Here is a 17,223-nt window from a genome sequence, read left to right on the forward strand (position 1 = left end):
GCCGTGCCCCCTCCGGCAGCGAAAAGGCCCAGGATTGAGCGTTACCCCTGAGCAGCGATATAATGATCCCCACCCTCCGTTCTTCATCACCAGAGGAATGGGGAAGAAGGCGAAAATAGAGTTTGCAAGCCTCTCTAAAACGCACAAAATACTCACTACCCCCGGAGAACGTATCCGGGAGCGAGATCTTAGGCTCAGAACAAACTCCATGAATGCAAGCTGAACCGGTCACTTGAAACTGAAAAAAAGTCTTACGGAGATCAGCTACCTCCAATGAAAGACCCTGGAAGCGCTCAGCCAAAAGTGAAACCGGATCCATGCTTGAGACGGTTTTGGGCGGCTTATAATGTCACGGATGGTGTACAGGAAACAAGACAATGCAATACAATAATGACTCACTGGATCCACAACTAAGGAACAAAAGGGAGACCCCTACATGAGACCTGGCACTCTCCCTAATTGCTCAGCCTATGCGAACACCCCAAAGGTGGATGGGCGCATATCCACGTACCTCGGCTATCTAATACCTGAAGACCCTACAATAGTGAGGGGACACGACCACCAGCTCCCTACACTAGACACGGAGGGAGTCAGGGTCACCTGAAAATCCAGCAGACAGAAAATCACAAATAAAGGAACAGCACTTATCTTGCAGAGGACTGGGAAATAGAAACAGCAAGCACACACACTCCAGGAAGTTGTATAAGCCGCAACCTAATGCATCATGGGGAGGAACTTAAAGGGAAACAATCAGTCCAACTGCATGACAGCTGAGATAGACTAACGAGATGAGGAACTTAACCAAAACAGAGAAACTCAAGGAGGAGCATCTGGAAAGCTCCTGTCAGAGCTTCTCAACTGTCTGGTTGTGACAGTTAGAATATACCATCAGATTTGAGTTAGATCGTGAAAACTCAGATCCGACAGTATATTCTAGTGAATAGAATAGTGATGGGGACGCTTCAAGTTAGAATATACTGAGAACTGTGGACATAACTGCCCCCTGCTGCCTGGCAGCACCTGATCTCTTATAGGGGGCTGTGATCCGCACAATTAACCCCTCAGGTGCCGCACCTGAGGGGTTAATTGTGCGGATCTCAGCCCCCTGTAAGAGATCGAGTCCAGCCAGGCAGCAGGGGCAAGACCCCCCTCCCTCCCCAGTATTAAAATCATTGGTGGCCAGTGCGGCCCCCCCACCCTCACCCCACTCTATTAAAATCATTGGTGGTTAGTGCGCCCCCCCTATTAAAATCATTGGTGTCCAGTGCGGCCTCCCCTCTCCCCCCCACCCCAAATTAAAATCATTGGTGGCTAGTGCGGTCCCCCCACACCCACCCACCCTCTATTAAAATCATTAGTGTCCAGTGCGGCCTCCCCTCTCCCCCTTCTAATTAAAATCATTGGTTAACAACCCCCTCCCCCCCAATCATTGGTGGCAGTGGAGCGGCAGTTCCAATCGGAGTCCCATTTTAATTGCTGGGGCTCCGATCGGTTACCATGGCAGCCAGGACGCTACTGCAGTCCTGGCTGCCATGGTTACTTAGCACTTTTAGCAGCATTATACTTACGTGCGCTGTCTGTGGCCGACCGGGTGCTCCTCCTACTGGTAAGTGAAAGGTCTGTGCGGCGCATTGCTTATAGCACAGACCTGTCACTTACCAGTAGGAGGAGCACCGGCCGGCCACAGACAGCGCACGTAAGTATAATGCTGCTAAAAGTGCTAAGTAACCATGGCAGCCAGGACTGCAGTAGTGTCCTGGCTGCCGTGGTAACCGATCGGAGCCCCAGCGATTAAACTGGGACTCCGATCGGAACTGCTGATCCGCTGCCACCAAGGGGGTTAATTGTGCGGATCACAGCTCCCTGTAAGAGATCGGGTGCTGCCAGGCAGCAGGGGGCAGTTATGTACACAGTTCTTGGTATATTCTAACTTGAAGCGTCCCCATCACCATGGGAATGCCTCTGTGTTAGAATATACTGTCGGATCTGAGTTTTCACGATCGTGAAAACTCAGATCTGAAAAATCGAATACTATTATTTTCCGTTATAACCATGTTATAACGGAAAATAATAAAGTGAAGTTCGGGTCCCCATTGACTTCAATGGGGTTCGGGTCCAAGTTCGGATCAAGTTCGGGTCCCGAACCTGAACTTTTTTTAAAAGTTCGGCCGAACTCCCTGAACCCGAACATCTAGGTGTTCGCTCAACTCTATTAGAGACCCCAAAGTCCTTTTAAGGACTATTGTTGTATCTGGCAGCAGTATAATTATTAGTGCAACCTGCGCTAAATTGCATGGAATTGTTAGAGAGACCCAAAAGTTTTTAAGGACTATTGTTGTATCTGAAAAAAGGAAAGTTCAGCAACTCTCACCTGCCCCACCTTCACCTGTGAGCACGGAAATGGGGGATCCCCTCTAAACCACTAAAATCTATACGTCCACATATAGAAAGCCATTGGCTAGCAATACTACTCTCCATGCTACATCCTGTCACCCCAAACATGTTGTAGCCAATATACCAAGGGGTGAAATAATTTGTGCAAGAAGAAATTGCACAGATGTGAAAAGTTTCTGGATTGAAGCTGAGAACATTGCCTATAGATTATCGAAACGTGCCTATGCTAGAGAACAAGTGGCAGTTGCAATACGGCAGGTGGCGGATATTGAGAGTAGTTCTCTCATTTATCCTAAGCAGGAAATTCTGCCTGACAGTGATGAGTCCCATGGTAGGGAAAAAAACAAAAAAAACAAAAACAAAGATAAGAATACCAAAAAAAAAAATAGCAGAAATTAACTTAGCAATTTATTTGTTACACAATACAGTATGGAGTATATGCAAATCTGTCATATTATTAAAAAACATTTTCCTATCCTAGCCTATGATAAAGAGTGGAATAATATAGTCGCAGATGGGGTCAAATGTGCAGCTAGAAGCGGGGCCCACTATTGCTATCTATGTTAGTCCCAGTTTATACCAGGAAAAGAAAAAAACGCAGCCTGTATGGTTAACAACTAAGGGGAGCTACAGATGTGGACATAACAGATGCATCTGTTGCACTCATATGTCAGTCTCAACCACCTTTGTCTCAACCTCAAATGGCAAACTTTTCCATATGAAATCATATCTTAACTGTAATACTACCTATGCGGTTTATTTAATTACATGTAGAAAATGCAAATGGTAATATGTGGGATGCACCACCAATGCCATCAAGACCAGGATATGTAAACACATTTCCGATGTGCCCCACCATGGCAGCCGCAATGTGTCTGCTGTTAGCCTGCATTTTGCTGTGTGCCATGGTGGGGACACATCGGACCTGGTCGCACAAGGCATCGAATGGGTTATATTGCCCAAAAGAGGAGGAGACCACAGAAGGAAATGACTAAATAGAGAATCCTTCTGGATCTTTGAACTAAACACACGTCAAAAGGAGGGTTTAAATAAACGTTTAGATGACCACAATTAGTGACGACAGGTGCAACCCTCCTTATAAATACTGCCTTTTTAATGTCTTACGGTGTAATGAGTAAGGGCTTGAATTGTCTTATGATAGCCCGAAACGCGTAGACAAGACTTTTTGTAACTGGATGTGTTTTTACCGCAAGCAAAAATAAAATAATTCCTTTACTGAAGTGGAGCTGGATCTTTGAACTTTTTGGATTATTGTTGTATCTGGCACCAATATTAATTTTTAGCGCTACCTGCGCTAAATTGCTTGCAATTGCTTGGCTACTGCAGACAGCAACATTATCTGCGCTACATCTCCTGAGTAATGTGTGCGCAGTCTAAAAATATCTGTGACATCCAGTGTACATTTTCCATAGACTGTGTGTGCTGTGAACAGTTACATTACCTGCGCTATATCTCCTGTATAACGTTTGCGTATCCGAAATATCAGTGACATTCAGTCAAATTTTTTTGCTGCTGGTGGCAGCGACATTACCTGCGCTACATCTCCTGTATAACGTTTGCGTATCCGAAATATCAGTGACATTCAGTCAAATTTTTTTGCTGCTGGTGGCAGCGACATTACCTGCGCTACATCTCCAGTATAACGTTAGCGCAGCCTTAAATATATTTGCGACATCCAGTGTACTTTTTCGTAGACGGTGTCCACTGCGTACAGTTACATTACCTGTGCTACATCTCCTGTATAACGTTGGCCCATCCTAAATATCAGTGACATTAATTCAGTGTAATTTTTTATTAGCTGCTGGTGACAGCGACCTTACTTGCACTATACCTCCCATATAACGTTTGTGCATCCTAAACATCAGTGACATTAATTCAGTGTCATTTCTTATTAGCCGCTGGTGACAGTGACATTACTTGCGCTACACCTCCTGTTTAACGTTTGCGCGTCCTAAATATCAGTGACAATAAATCTGTGTAATTTTTTATTAGCCGCTGGTGACAGCGACATTATTTGCACTATACCTCTTGTATAACGTTTGTGCGTTCTAGATATCAGTGACATTAATTCAGTGTAATTTTTTTATATTAGTTGTGGGTGACAGCGACATTACTTGCACTATACCTCCTGTATAATGTTTGCGAGTCAAAAAATATCAGTGACATTAATTCAGTGTAATGTTTTATTGGCTGCTGGTGACAGCGACATTACCTGCGCTATACCTCCTGTATAACATTTGCGCATCCTAAAAATATCTGTGACATTCTGTGTACTTAATTTGCGCATACACTTACAAAACCTGCGCTACTGTACGTGTGACATACTTGCAAGCATATATACAATTTAATATGCGCATGGCGAGCAGTAAGGAACGGGGAAGTGGCCGTGCTGCTGATGGTGCACGCAGAGGCCGTGGCTCTGGACGCGGTGAAACTGTGCCTGCTGCCAGAGCACAAGAAATACACTCATTCATGATACCTAGCTTCATGTCCTAGTTTGCAGGACGGCGCAGGACACAATTCTCGAAGTCAGACCAGTGCGACCAGGTGGTCGGTTGGATTGCAGCAGATAATGCTTCCAGTCAGTTAAGCACCACCACCACAAAGTCCAGTCTCAGTAGCCAAGAGTCTGGTCAACAGAATTCTCACCCTGATCCTCCTTCCTCCCACCATGGAGAGTCTTGACAAGTGATCCCACACTCGGATATTCCGAGGAGCTATTTTCATCGCCATTCCATAATTTGGGCCTCTCGACAGCTTAAAGAGGGACATGAGGAGATCTTGTGCCCTGATTCCCAAACTCTTGAGCATCCACAGTCACAAGAAGATGACGGTGGGGAACGGCAATTAGTGTTTCACGAGGTGGATGATGATGATGAGACACAGTTGCCAAAAAGTCAACGGCAATTAGTGTCTCAAGAGGTTGATGATAAGGATGAGACACAGTTGCCAATAAGTGAGGTTGTTGTTAGGTCAACAAGTCAGGAGGATAACCAGAGTGAGGAAGTGGAAGAGGAGGTGGTGGACGATGAAGTCACTGACCCAACCTGGGAAGGTGGCAAGCCAAGCGAGGACAGCAGTACAGAGGGGGAGGGATCCGCAGCACCGCAACAGGCTGGAAGAGGCAGTGGGGTGGCAAAAGGGAGAAGGCGGGCCACACCAAACAGGCCCGCAACTGTTCCCCGGAGCACCCCCTTGCGGCAATCTCCCGTGCCAAGGGGTAGGTGTTCTGCAGTCTGGCGCTTTTTTGTGTAAAGTGCAGACGATAAAAGAATTGTCATTTGCAACCTGTGCCGTACCAAAATAAGCAGTGGCATGAACACTAACAATCTCACCACCACCAGCATGATCCGCCACATGTCATCAAAGCACCCTAATAGGTGGACCAAATGCTTTGGTCCACAATCAGTGTCTGCGGGTCACACCACTGCCTCCTCTTCCCCTGTGTTACAAGCTGGCCAATCCCCTGTCCAACACGCAGGCCTGGATGCCTCCCGCCATGCACCTGGACCTTTGCAAGCACCATCAGCTAGCACATCCATTTCTATGTCCCAGCGCAGTGTACAGATGTCTATACCCTAGGACTTTGAACGAAAGCGCAAATACCCAGCCATCCACCCCCAGGCCAAAGCACTAAATGCGCACCTTTCTAAATTGCTGGCCCTGGAAATGTTGAAATTTAGGCTTGTGGATACTGAGGCTTTCCGCAGACTGATGGCGGTGGCCGTCCCACGTTACTCTGTCCCCAGCCGCCAATATTTTTCACGGTGTGCAGTCCCAGCCTTACACCAGCATGTGACCCGTAACATCACTCGTGCCCTGACCAATGCAGTTATTGGGAAGGTCCACTTAAGGACTGACACATGGACAAGTGCTTTTGACTAGGGACGCTACATATCCCTGACGGTACACAGGGTGAACGTTGTGGAGGCCGGGAGCGAGTTGTACCCTGGGATGGCACAGGTGCTACCGACTGCAAGGATTGCGGGCCCTACTTCCATCAGGGTTTCCACCACCACCTAAATCAGTGGCTACAACCCCCCTTTTCCTCCTCCACCTCCTCCTCCACTTCCACCTCTTAATTATCATCTTGTAGTGGGGAAGCGGCAAAAGGCCGTGCTCAAGCTGATCTGATTAGGTGACAAACAGCACACCAACGCAGAGCTATGGCAGGGGATAAGGGACCAGACTGAGCTGTGGCTCTCGCCACTCAACCTACAACCAGGCATGGTTGTGTCTGATAATGGCCGCAACTTGGTGGCCGCTTTCGAGCTCGGCAAGCCCACACAAATACCATGCCTAGCACACGTGTTCAACCTGGTGGTTCAGTGGTTTCTCAAAACCTACCCCAATTTTCCTAGGCTACTGGTGAAGGTGCATCACGTGTGTGCCCATTTCCGCAACTCATCTACAGCTGCCGCCAGTCTGGCAACGCTGCAGCAGCGCTTGCAATTGCCAGGTCAATGACTGTTGTGTGACTTGAGCCCTCGCTGGAACTCCACGTTCCTCATGTTGGCCAGGCTTTGTGAGCAGCAGAGGGCAGTAGTGGAATACAAGCTGCAACATAGTCGTCAGTCAGTTTCCGCTCTTCACAAGCAATGAGTGGGCATGGATGGACTTCAGAGTTTTTACACAACTTTGAGGAATCAACACAGATGGTGAGCGGCGAAAACACTATTATCAGCGTAACCATCCCACTTCTGTGTCTACTTAAACGCTCGCTGCTCACAATTAAGGCGGACGCTTTGCATGTGGAAGAGGTGGAAATGGGGGAAGATATTACACAGGGTGATAGCCAGACCACCCTCAGTTCGTCTTCTCAGCGCAGATTGAATCTTGATGATGATGAGAAGGAGGAGGAGGAGGACACGGTTGCCTCCGTTACAGAGGGTAGGACCCATGGAAGTTTTATTCCATCTGTTCAGCGTGGATGGGTAGAAGAGGAGGAGGAGATTGAGAGTCATCCTCCTGATGAGGACAGCGAAGTCTTGTCTGTTGGGACTCTGGCACACATGGCTGACTTTATGTTAGGCTGCCTTTCCAGTGACCCTCGCGTTGTACACATTTTGGCCAACACCGATTACTGGTTGTTCACCCTTCTTGACCCCAGCTGCAAACACAACTTTTCAGCTCTCTTTTCTGTGGTGGAGAGGACGAGCAACAGAGGCAGGTCAACACTCTCCAAGGTCTGGGACCGTTTTAGGACACCTCGTCAACACCCTCAACCTTATGCGCGGCCTAGTGTCACAAGGAGGGAAAAATTTTGGAAGATGGTGAAAGAGTACGTGGAAGACCGTGTCAGCATCCTCAGTGATCCCTATGTGCATTACAACTATTGGGTGTCCAAGATGGACACGTGGCACGAACTTGCACTCTACACCTTGACGGTGCTGGCCTGCCCGGCCGCCAGCGTTTTGTCAGAGCGTGTATTTAGTGCTGCTGGGGGCATAATAACTGATAAGCGCATTTGCCTGTCAACTGAAATTGCTGACAGGTTGACTCTTATAAAAATGAACAAGCCCTGGATTGCCCCTGACTTCTCTACTCCACCATTTCAGTGGTGTTTCCATCAATTTCTGAACTTTTACTGTGAACCAGACACCCTCCCCTCTTCAGAGCAGGGGGTGCCTGGTTTAATGCTCGGGTTTCCCATAGACTTCCATTGTGCTTAGGTGCTCGGTAGAGCACCCGAGCATCCCGAGGTGTTCTACTCGAGCACCCGAGCACTTTGGTGCTCGACCAACACTAGTGACCATATCTAATATTTTTTACTCATTTATTTGCGTTGGTTATCTTTATCTACTTTTAGGACTGATTTTAGGTTACATTTTGACAGCAAAATAGAAAATTCAGAAGGGTTCATGCACCATTGCATATCAAGAGTCTCTCTTTTCTATACTTTATCAAATAAAAAGGGAAGTTGGATTGCATTCTATTATAAATTCTATTGAGTTTATCATGAGGGGAAAGTTTAGCTTAAGTATATATTGATATAATTTGTGCCAAATTTATCAAACATAGTTCATTTTATAAATGTGGCGTAGAGATTAATGAAGTAGGTCATAACAAATTGGGTTTACGAACTTAGCATTTTTTCTGATAACTTGTGAACCCAAATCTTTTCAGGTTTGTTTTGGATAAATCCAGTAAAACAGTGCATAGCTCAATTTTAGTGCACAAATCACAATCAAACTTGTATACTATTGCTATGGAAAGTGAAGCGAAAGGCTAGAATTAGAAGGAAGATGAAGAATTGTGTGTGTAGAATAGGAACAGGAAGGGAAAGCTGTCAGCCAGGGAGTGAGAAGTGAGGAGCTGAGACTGGCTTTGCCTCCAGATGCTGTAAACCTCAAAAGCAGCTACCTGCAAGGACACTACTTTCATCCCCCACCCCCTTTTAACAGAAATCCTTTTGTTTGGGGATGAGGGAGTGGAAAAAGTGCAAAACTGTACAAGTGTTCTACCATTGATCTAGCATTTAAAATTTGAGTGAAAGCACCTGAAATACTTGTACAAACTCCATGTCCATTTGTTTCTATTTCCACACAGTTGAAATTTTCTTTTTCTTTTTTCTTTTTATTTGGAGGGATTATTTAATCTATTAAAACCAGCATAAAGGCGATCACTACACCAAAATACAGGGTAGCAGACAAAATTATCTGTGAGTGATAACGTGATATTAGGTGTTGGACCTCAATCATCCGGTTCTGTTTATTTCTGTCTCCACATGGTTGCATTTTAATTTTTTTGGGGGAGGAGGGTTGTTCAAGTTAAAGAAACCAGCATATATGTGATCAGTACACCAATACACAGAATAGTGCACAAAATTATCTGTGAGTGATAACGTGAAATTAGGCATCAGGCCTCAATCACCATTTCTGTTTATTTGTGTTTCCACATGGTAACAATTTTTTGGGGGGTTGTTTAATTGTGCCTACCATAATCTTCCGTAAGGCTGCTGCTGCCTCCATCATGGAGCTGCCTGCCTGTCAACATGTACAATATGGTTGCTGCTGATGCCACTTTAGCTGTTGCTGCTCCTCGCTGCTAATCCCCTAATGCCACCGCTTTTAACGCAAAGCATCTGCCACTACTACCATCACTTCTACCATCACTACTACTATTACTACTACCAACCTACTGCCTTGTATGTCCCACGCTATGCTGCTTCTGCTGTCGCTACTATTACTGTCACGTGATTACATGTGTCTCTAATACCCTACCCTTTCCACATCTACACTACATTGCTGATGCTACAAAATAAAATGGAGAATTTTTAGTGACTCATTTACAACAACCCACTTTTTCTTCTGACAATTAACACTTATGCGTGTGATGTAGACAGGCATTCTGACCTTGTCAATGCATCATTTTTGGACGCTTGTTTTCCCAAGCCACTTTTTTTTTTTTTTTTATCCTATAACACTGTGTGTATTTAAATATCACCTGTCCCTCTAAGGGACAATTTTTGGCATCTTTGGAATATGAAAAAACCTAACACATGTGCTGTGCGGTGTGTTTTTGTATGTTAATGCTGTCAAATGTGCTCTGTTCTCCCACCTTTGTCACCTCCCTCCAATTCCTGATTGACAGGGCCAGGCAGCGCTCGCATCTATCTGCCAGCCCTGTACTCTGGTGAAATCTTGCGCCGTTCAGTATTCAGCACAGGCACGGTGAGGAAGCTGGCAGCCTGCGAGCGTCTTTCCCTCACCGTGCTTGTGCCGAATGCTGAACGGCGCAATATTTCACCAGAGCACAGGGCTGGCAGACAGATGCGAGCGCTGCCTGGCCCTGTCAATCAGGACTTGGAGGGAGGCAACAAAAGTGGGACAACAGAGCGTCTAGGAGCAGGAACAACGCCCCCCTGCTCCTAGAGACTAATCAGCATATTATAAAAGTTAGATTTCTGGCGTAACAGGGCATATATAAAAGTAGGAATAGGCTAATTAGTTTTAGCTGACATTAGCACATCGCTAATGTCAGCTAGCTTAATAGGGTTCTCCAACTGTAATAAAATTGGTCTTTTTTGTGACTTTTTTAAACAGCTGCAGGTGTTAAATCTTGCCTATCTCTTATTAATATAGCATTGCACACTTTTTCATCCACTTTTCAAAGTAATTAGAGCAGTGTAAAACAATGTATTTGCAAAGTTTTCCCCAATGACTACAACAATATAAATAAAAAATGTAATGCATGAACAAATAACAAATGTGTGTGTGTGTAGGTGGTGTATATGATGTGTGTGTATATATATATATATATATATATATATTATAATATTTGCAATGCTCTAATCATTGAATAGTAATAGTTTTCCTTGCATAACCCTTTTAAAACACATCTGCATAGTTTGTATGTTATTTTGTTACCATATATTCTTCATGATTTTCAGTGAAATCTATTTTTAATTGATTTACTGCTTAATTTTGTGTTTTTGGTTATGCAACTCATAAGCATTAGATACAGTATTTACCATAATAAGCAAATTAAAACCAAATGAGAGATGCTGATGCTTGTATTTCGTAAACATCCTAGCACTGAAATGAACAGTCATTTTGACATGAAAAAGCAGACATTAATTACATGAATAATTGCCTGCTCATTTTAAGCTGTCATACAATTAAATTTAATTGAAAATGGGAACACTTGACTAATCTTGTACAAAAAAAGACTGAATATGTGCCATGGGTGTGGCAAGTATTGAAGGTAATATTGTCAAGGTTAAAACTAATAAATAGCAATTGAAGCAATCCAGAAAACCAGTTTTCCTACTAGGCCATAGACATTCTTGTCAGATATTACTATCTTTTTTGGTGTTAAAATACATGCAGTGGACACAAACAGAAAATACATGGGGATGTCCAAGACATTGAAAGGCCCTTTTGTATACAGCATCAAGTAATTAAATCACATAAGTCAGTCAGGGATGTTATTTCTACCCAGAGTTGTAGGATCAGTTGGTGGAAGGAGAGAACCAAGAAAAAAAATCCCTTTATATAAATACATTTTTGTTTGGTTAGGGTGTCAATTGCTAGGCTGACCTCAATGGCCATTGTTTTAGTGAATTGATTCTACACAAATCAAATTTGTTACAAATTTCCCAAATACTTCAGGTTCCAAAGAAAAAGAAATTATTGGGATTTGTCCTGAACAAATTGCTCAAAATGGCATCCGCCATTATACATGTAACGGCATAGAAGGGAATGCTCCAAACTCCGAACTGAACCTCACGAATAGCTGCTAGCAGACGAATAGGAAACGCACCCAAGCGGCTTACACTCCTAGCAATCAGTCTCTAACAGCATACAGTGAATCCCCCCAAGAACGATACAAGGCTCCATGTTGAGGGTAAATCAGTGGACAGCCAGAGCTGTGTGTTTATTGATCTTATATAACATTGTTACACACTAGTACCACCCACAGGGTTTTGTAAGACAACCAATAAACACGTACAATACAGTAAAACACTCCCATACAAAATCCTCCCCTCTGCCTGTGATACAATTACCTTACACAATGGGTTGATGTAATTATCACAGGCAGGAGAATACACAATATCTTCTGTCCTGGAGACAACCGAGGAGTAATTCAATTATCTCTCAGGACAAAGGGAAATCGCCAATACACACGTGGAGACAATAGGACAGAAATCACTTATTCAAATATACAATGTCCCAACCATTACAGTAAACATAGACATTTAACATATCCAAAAATGCAACGAATTAGACCAGGGGTTCAAAAGTTAGTAAAAGTCCTTTGTGAACAAGGGTAGCATGGCTTTTCTGCCCAAAACCAGTTTTTATAGAGTTAGGCTGTGTGAGATAATTGGCTTAACTGGGTGTGGTAAGCCAACTAGGTACAGAAAATACCTCTATTCACAACAGCAAAACTACACAAAAATACATAACTCCTATCAAACTGAACAGAACCCCCACATTCAACTTATCCCCAGATGGCTTGGATCTGAGCGCTCAATATATCCAAACAGCGCTCAGATGCCACAAACACAGTCAAATCTCCATGGGGTTTAAGTTTAGCATGGGCTGATGAGAGGGCCCATAATCCTGGGGCAAGAGGCTGGCAACCAGGCTTCTCCAGCACCCGGTGGCGAGGTTGGTTTCGCCACATTTCTCCCCTTTTCCAAACAGACTAACAGGGTAACAGGGTACCCACCCACAAAACAGAAACAGCAGTACAGTCCACCCACAATAAATGGCTACTACACCTGAGCAAGGGATAAACCTGTCCATGTCCATGTGCCTCACCACGGCTGTGTGGGGGACTGGTAGACTGCCTTGGTGGGTTGCTGAGTGGGCAGAGACCAGCGGTACTCTGCCCTGGTGCCAGCGCTACTACGGAAGTAGCCTGGTTGGAGCCTGGTTGTTGGAGGGGGAGACCGACTGTCTCCCCTTTAGATACCCAGCTCTGCTGTTGTAGGGAGAGACCGACTGTCTCCCCTTTGGCTAAATAGCCCTGTTGCTGGGGGACAGGAACGACTGTCCCTACCCCCTGTGCTGTGAGTGCAGAGACCATGGTCCCATCTGCACTGTTGTGGGGCTTACTGTCTCCCCCTGGTTTGTTAAACTGCCACTGGGGGATGGAGACTGGGCTCCCAATTCCCTGTAAATCACACGGCCGCTGGGGAATGGAGACTGTGCTCCCAATTCCCTGTAAATCACACAGCCGCTGGGGAATGGAGACTGGGCTCCCAATTCCCTGTAAATCACATGGCCGCTGGGGAATGGAGACTGGGCTCCCAACTCCCTGCAATTCACACTGCCAATAGGGAGAGGGGGTAACAAGCTCCTCTCCCATACATACTTCCAGCCTCTGGGGAGGGAGACCGACTGTCTCCGCTCCCAATACAGTGTCCTGTTGCTGGGGAAAGGAGACTGGGCTCTCTATTCCCTGTAGGACACTCTGCCGCTGAGGAATGGAGACTGGGCTCCCAATTTCCTGTAAATCACACTGCCGCTGGGGGACAGGACCGACTGTCTCTGCCCCCTGTAACTCAGCCTGCCGCTGGGGAATGGAGACTGGGCTCCCAATTCCCAATAACTCCCATTGCCGCTGGGGGGCAGGACCGAATGTCTCTGCCCCCTGTAACTCAGCCTGCCGCTGGGGAATGGAGACTGGGCTCCCAATTCCCTGCAGGACCGGTGGAGAGAGCTCGGTCCCATCTCCACTGGCCACCTGGGGTTCTTCCCCGTAAACATAAACAATATCTGCCCAGCTGAATGGGTCTGGATCCGGGTCTGTCATCTTGCTGTCCTGCTGATCCTTCCCAATGGAGTGGAAGAGATCTCGGTAGTCCTGCTCCACTGCTCCACTTCCCACTCCAGGGTTGCTAGGTGAGCCAGGTCTTTCTCTACCTCATGGGGGACATCCCAATTCTGCCTAGACTCCCTCTCGTAGAAAATATCCTGAAGTCTGGACTGTGCAGGGCTCCCAAAGTCAGGCTCTGCAAAGGACTCCCGTAACAAGCCAGGACCATCAAACTCCTCTCCCTCTGGCTTCTCATGCTCAGCTGTCCAGCGTATATACTGTGCCATATACCACCAGAGCGCCTGGTAGGCATCCTCCAGCCATAGCTCCTGCCATACCCGGTGCTCTAGTTCCTTCACCCATTCCTCCAGGGGCTGTTCTCCCAGGAAGGGCATCAGCAGGGCCACTTGCTTCTGCAATCGCTGCTCTTCACTGGGGAGACTCTCGCCTCGCTGGTATTGTACATTATCCAGGGCCTGGTACCAGATGCCTTTCCTTAATGCATCCCGGTCATCCAGGTCTTCCTCATCGTACTCCACTACTGGTTCCATTCTGGTGCTGTCAGGGTCGCTGTACTAGGACTTGCGTTGCACTCAAATTGTAAAATCCATGGAATGGTGTCTCCTGTAGCTATCCTTCTGGGCTGTGAGAACGATCCCGCCGCTTGCCACCAATTGTAACGGCATACAAGGGAATGCTCCAAACTCCGAACGAACCTCACAAATAGCTGCTAGCAGACGAATAGGAAACGCACCCAAGCGGCTTACACTCCTAGCAATCAGTCTCTAACAGCATACAGTGAATCCCCCCAAGAACGAGATGAGGCTCCATGTTGATGGTAAAGCAGTGGACAGCCAGAGCTGTGTGTTTATTGATCTTATATAACATTTTTACACACTAGTACCACACACAGGGTTTTGTAAGACAACCAATAAACACGTACAATACAGTAAAACACTCCCATACAAAATCCTCCCCTCTGCCTATGATACAATTACCTTACACAATGGGTTGATGTAATTATCACAGGCAGGAGAATACATAATGTCTTCTGTCCTGGAGACAACCGAGGGGTAATTCAATTATCTCTCAGGACAAAGGGAAATCGCCAATACACACGTGGAGACAATAGGACAGAAATCACTTATTCAAATATACAATGTCCCAACCATTACAGTAAACATAGACATTTAACATATCCAAAAATGGCACGAATTAGATGAGGGGTTCAAAAGTTAGTAAAAGTCCTTTGTGAACAAAGGAAGCATGGCTTTTCTGCCCAAAACCAGTTTTTACAGAGTTAGGCTGTGTGAGATAATTGGCTTAACTGGGTGTGGTAAGCCAACTAGGTACAGAAAATACCTCTATTCACAACAGCAAAACTAAACAAAAATACATAACTCCTATCAAACTGAACAGAACCCCCACATTCAACTTATCCCCAGATGGCTTGGATCTGAGCGCTCAATATATCCGAACAGCGCTCAGATGCCACAAACACAGTCAAATCGCCATGGGGTTTAAGTTCAGCATGGGCTGATGAGAGGGCCAATAATCCTGGGGCAAGAGGCTGGCAACCAGGCTTCTCCAGCACCCAGTGGTGAGGTTGGTTTCGCCACAATACATATCAGAATACAGAGAAGATGGGAAGATAAAGGCGGTCATATGACATTATTCAGCCTCATCAGTCAGCCAATCATAAGGGACTATGGCTGTGATGTCAGTGGACGCATCATAGGTAGAGATGACTATAGTTTTGAAAAATTAGATTCGGACACTTCACCAAATTTCTCCAAGAAATTTTCTTTGTTCTGAATTAATTTGTTACTAAGTGTGTAAAATCAGCTATATCTGGCCTGCAGTTAAACTGCAGGGAGAGTGTATCTCTTTGTACATCACTGTGCATTGCAGAAACATGTATAGCTAGTCCATTCCAGTAGTAAAATAGTTACTGTGCGTCAGTATGACTGACAGGTCTCATACGGTATATAGACGTGTGCATCGTTGTGCAGGCCATCAACAGTCCGATCTAATCCCTAGCTAAACCAAAAGAAAATCATATAGCGGCCTTCAGTAAAGGGGAAAAAAAAGCTGTGTGCAGCAGCCCAAGATTCTAATATTGTGGTAAAGAGCTGTGTAATTTTACACCATCTGCTGTGTCCACATTGAATGATATATAACCTATTAGCCATTGATTTTAATATAGTGTAAAAGAACTGTCTCATTTTACTGTTTGTGGAGTGTCCACATTGATAGATAACTATTCTGCTAGCCACTGATACTACTATAGTGGCTGAGTGACAGACAACAGAGGGTTGTAGTCAATGGAGAACATTCAAAACAAGGTAATGTTACCAGTGGGGTTCCACAGGGATCTGTACTGGGACCGATTTTGTTTAATATCTTCATAAGTGATATTGCAAAAGGCCTCGCTGGTAAGGTTTGTCTTTTTGCTGATGACACAAAGATATGTAACAGGGTTGATGTTCCTGGAGGGAAACGCCAAATGGAAAAGGATTTAGGAAAACTAGAAGAATGGTCAGAACTCTGGAAACTGAAATTTAATGTGGATAAGTGCAAGATAATGCACCTGGGGCGTAAAAACCCAAGGGCAGAATATAGAATATTTGACACAGTCCTGACCTCAGTATCTGAGGAAAGGGATTTAGGAGTAATTATTTCAGAAGACTTAAAGGTGGGAAGACAATGTAATAGAGCAGCACGAAATGCCAGCAGAATGCTTGGATGTATAGGGAGAGGTATAAGCAGTAGAAAGAGTGAAGTGCTTATGCCGCTGTACAGAACACTGGTGAGACCTCACTTGGAGTATTGTGCGCAGTACTGGAGGCCATATCTCCAGAAGGATATAGATACTTTAGAGAGAGTTCAGAGAAGAGCTACTAAACTAGTACATGGATTGCAGGATAAAACTTACCAGGAAAGGTTAAAGGACCTTAATATGTATAGCTTGGAAGAAAGAAGAGACAGAGGGGATATGATAGAAACTTTTAAATACATAAAGGGAATCAACAAGGTAAAGGAAGAGAGCATATTTAAAAGAAGAAAAACTACCACAAGAGGACACAGTTTTAAATTAGATGGGCAAAGGTTTAAAAGTAATATAAGGAAGTATTACTTTACTGAGAGAGTAGTGGATGCATGGAATAGCCTTCCTGCAGAAGTGGTAGCTGCAAATACAGTGAAGGGGTTTAAGCATGCATGGGATAGGCATAAGGCCATCCTTCATATAAGATAGGGCCGGGGGCTATCCATAGTATTCAGTATATTGGGCAGACTAGATGGGCCAAATGGTTCTTATCTGCCGACACATTCTATGTTTCTATGTTTTTATGTAAAAGAGCTGTCTCATTTTACTGTTTGTGGGGTGTCCACATTGATAGATAACTATTCTGCTAGCCACTGATACTACTATAGTGTGAAAGAGCTGTCTCATTTCAGTGTTTGTGGGGTGTCAACATTGATTGATAGATAATGATTCAAGTTGTGGTCCCATGACAGAGTGGGGAGCTTGTCAGCAGT

Source organism: Bufo bufo, chromosome 6, assembly GCF_905171765.1.
Source record: "Bufo bufo chromosome 6, aBufBuf1.1, whole genome shotgun sequence".
Classification (NCBI taxonomy): domain Eukaryota; kingdom Metazoa; phylum Chordata; class Amphibia; order Anura; family Bufonidae; genus Bufo; species Bufo bufo.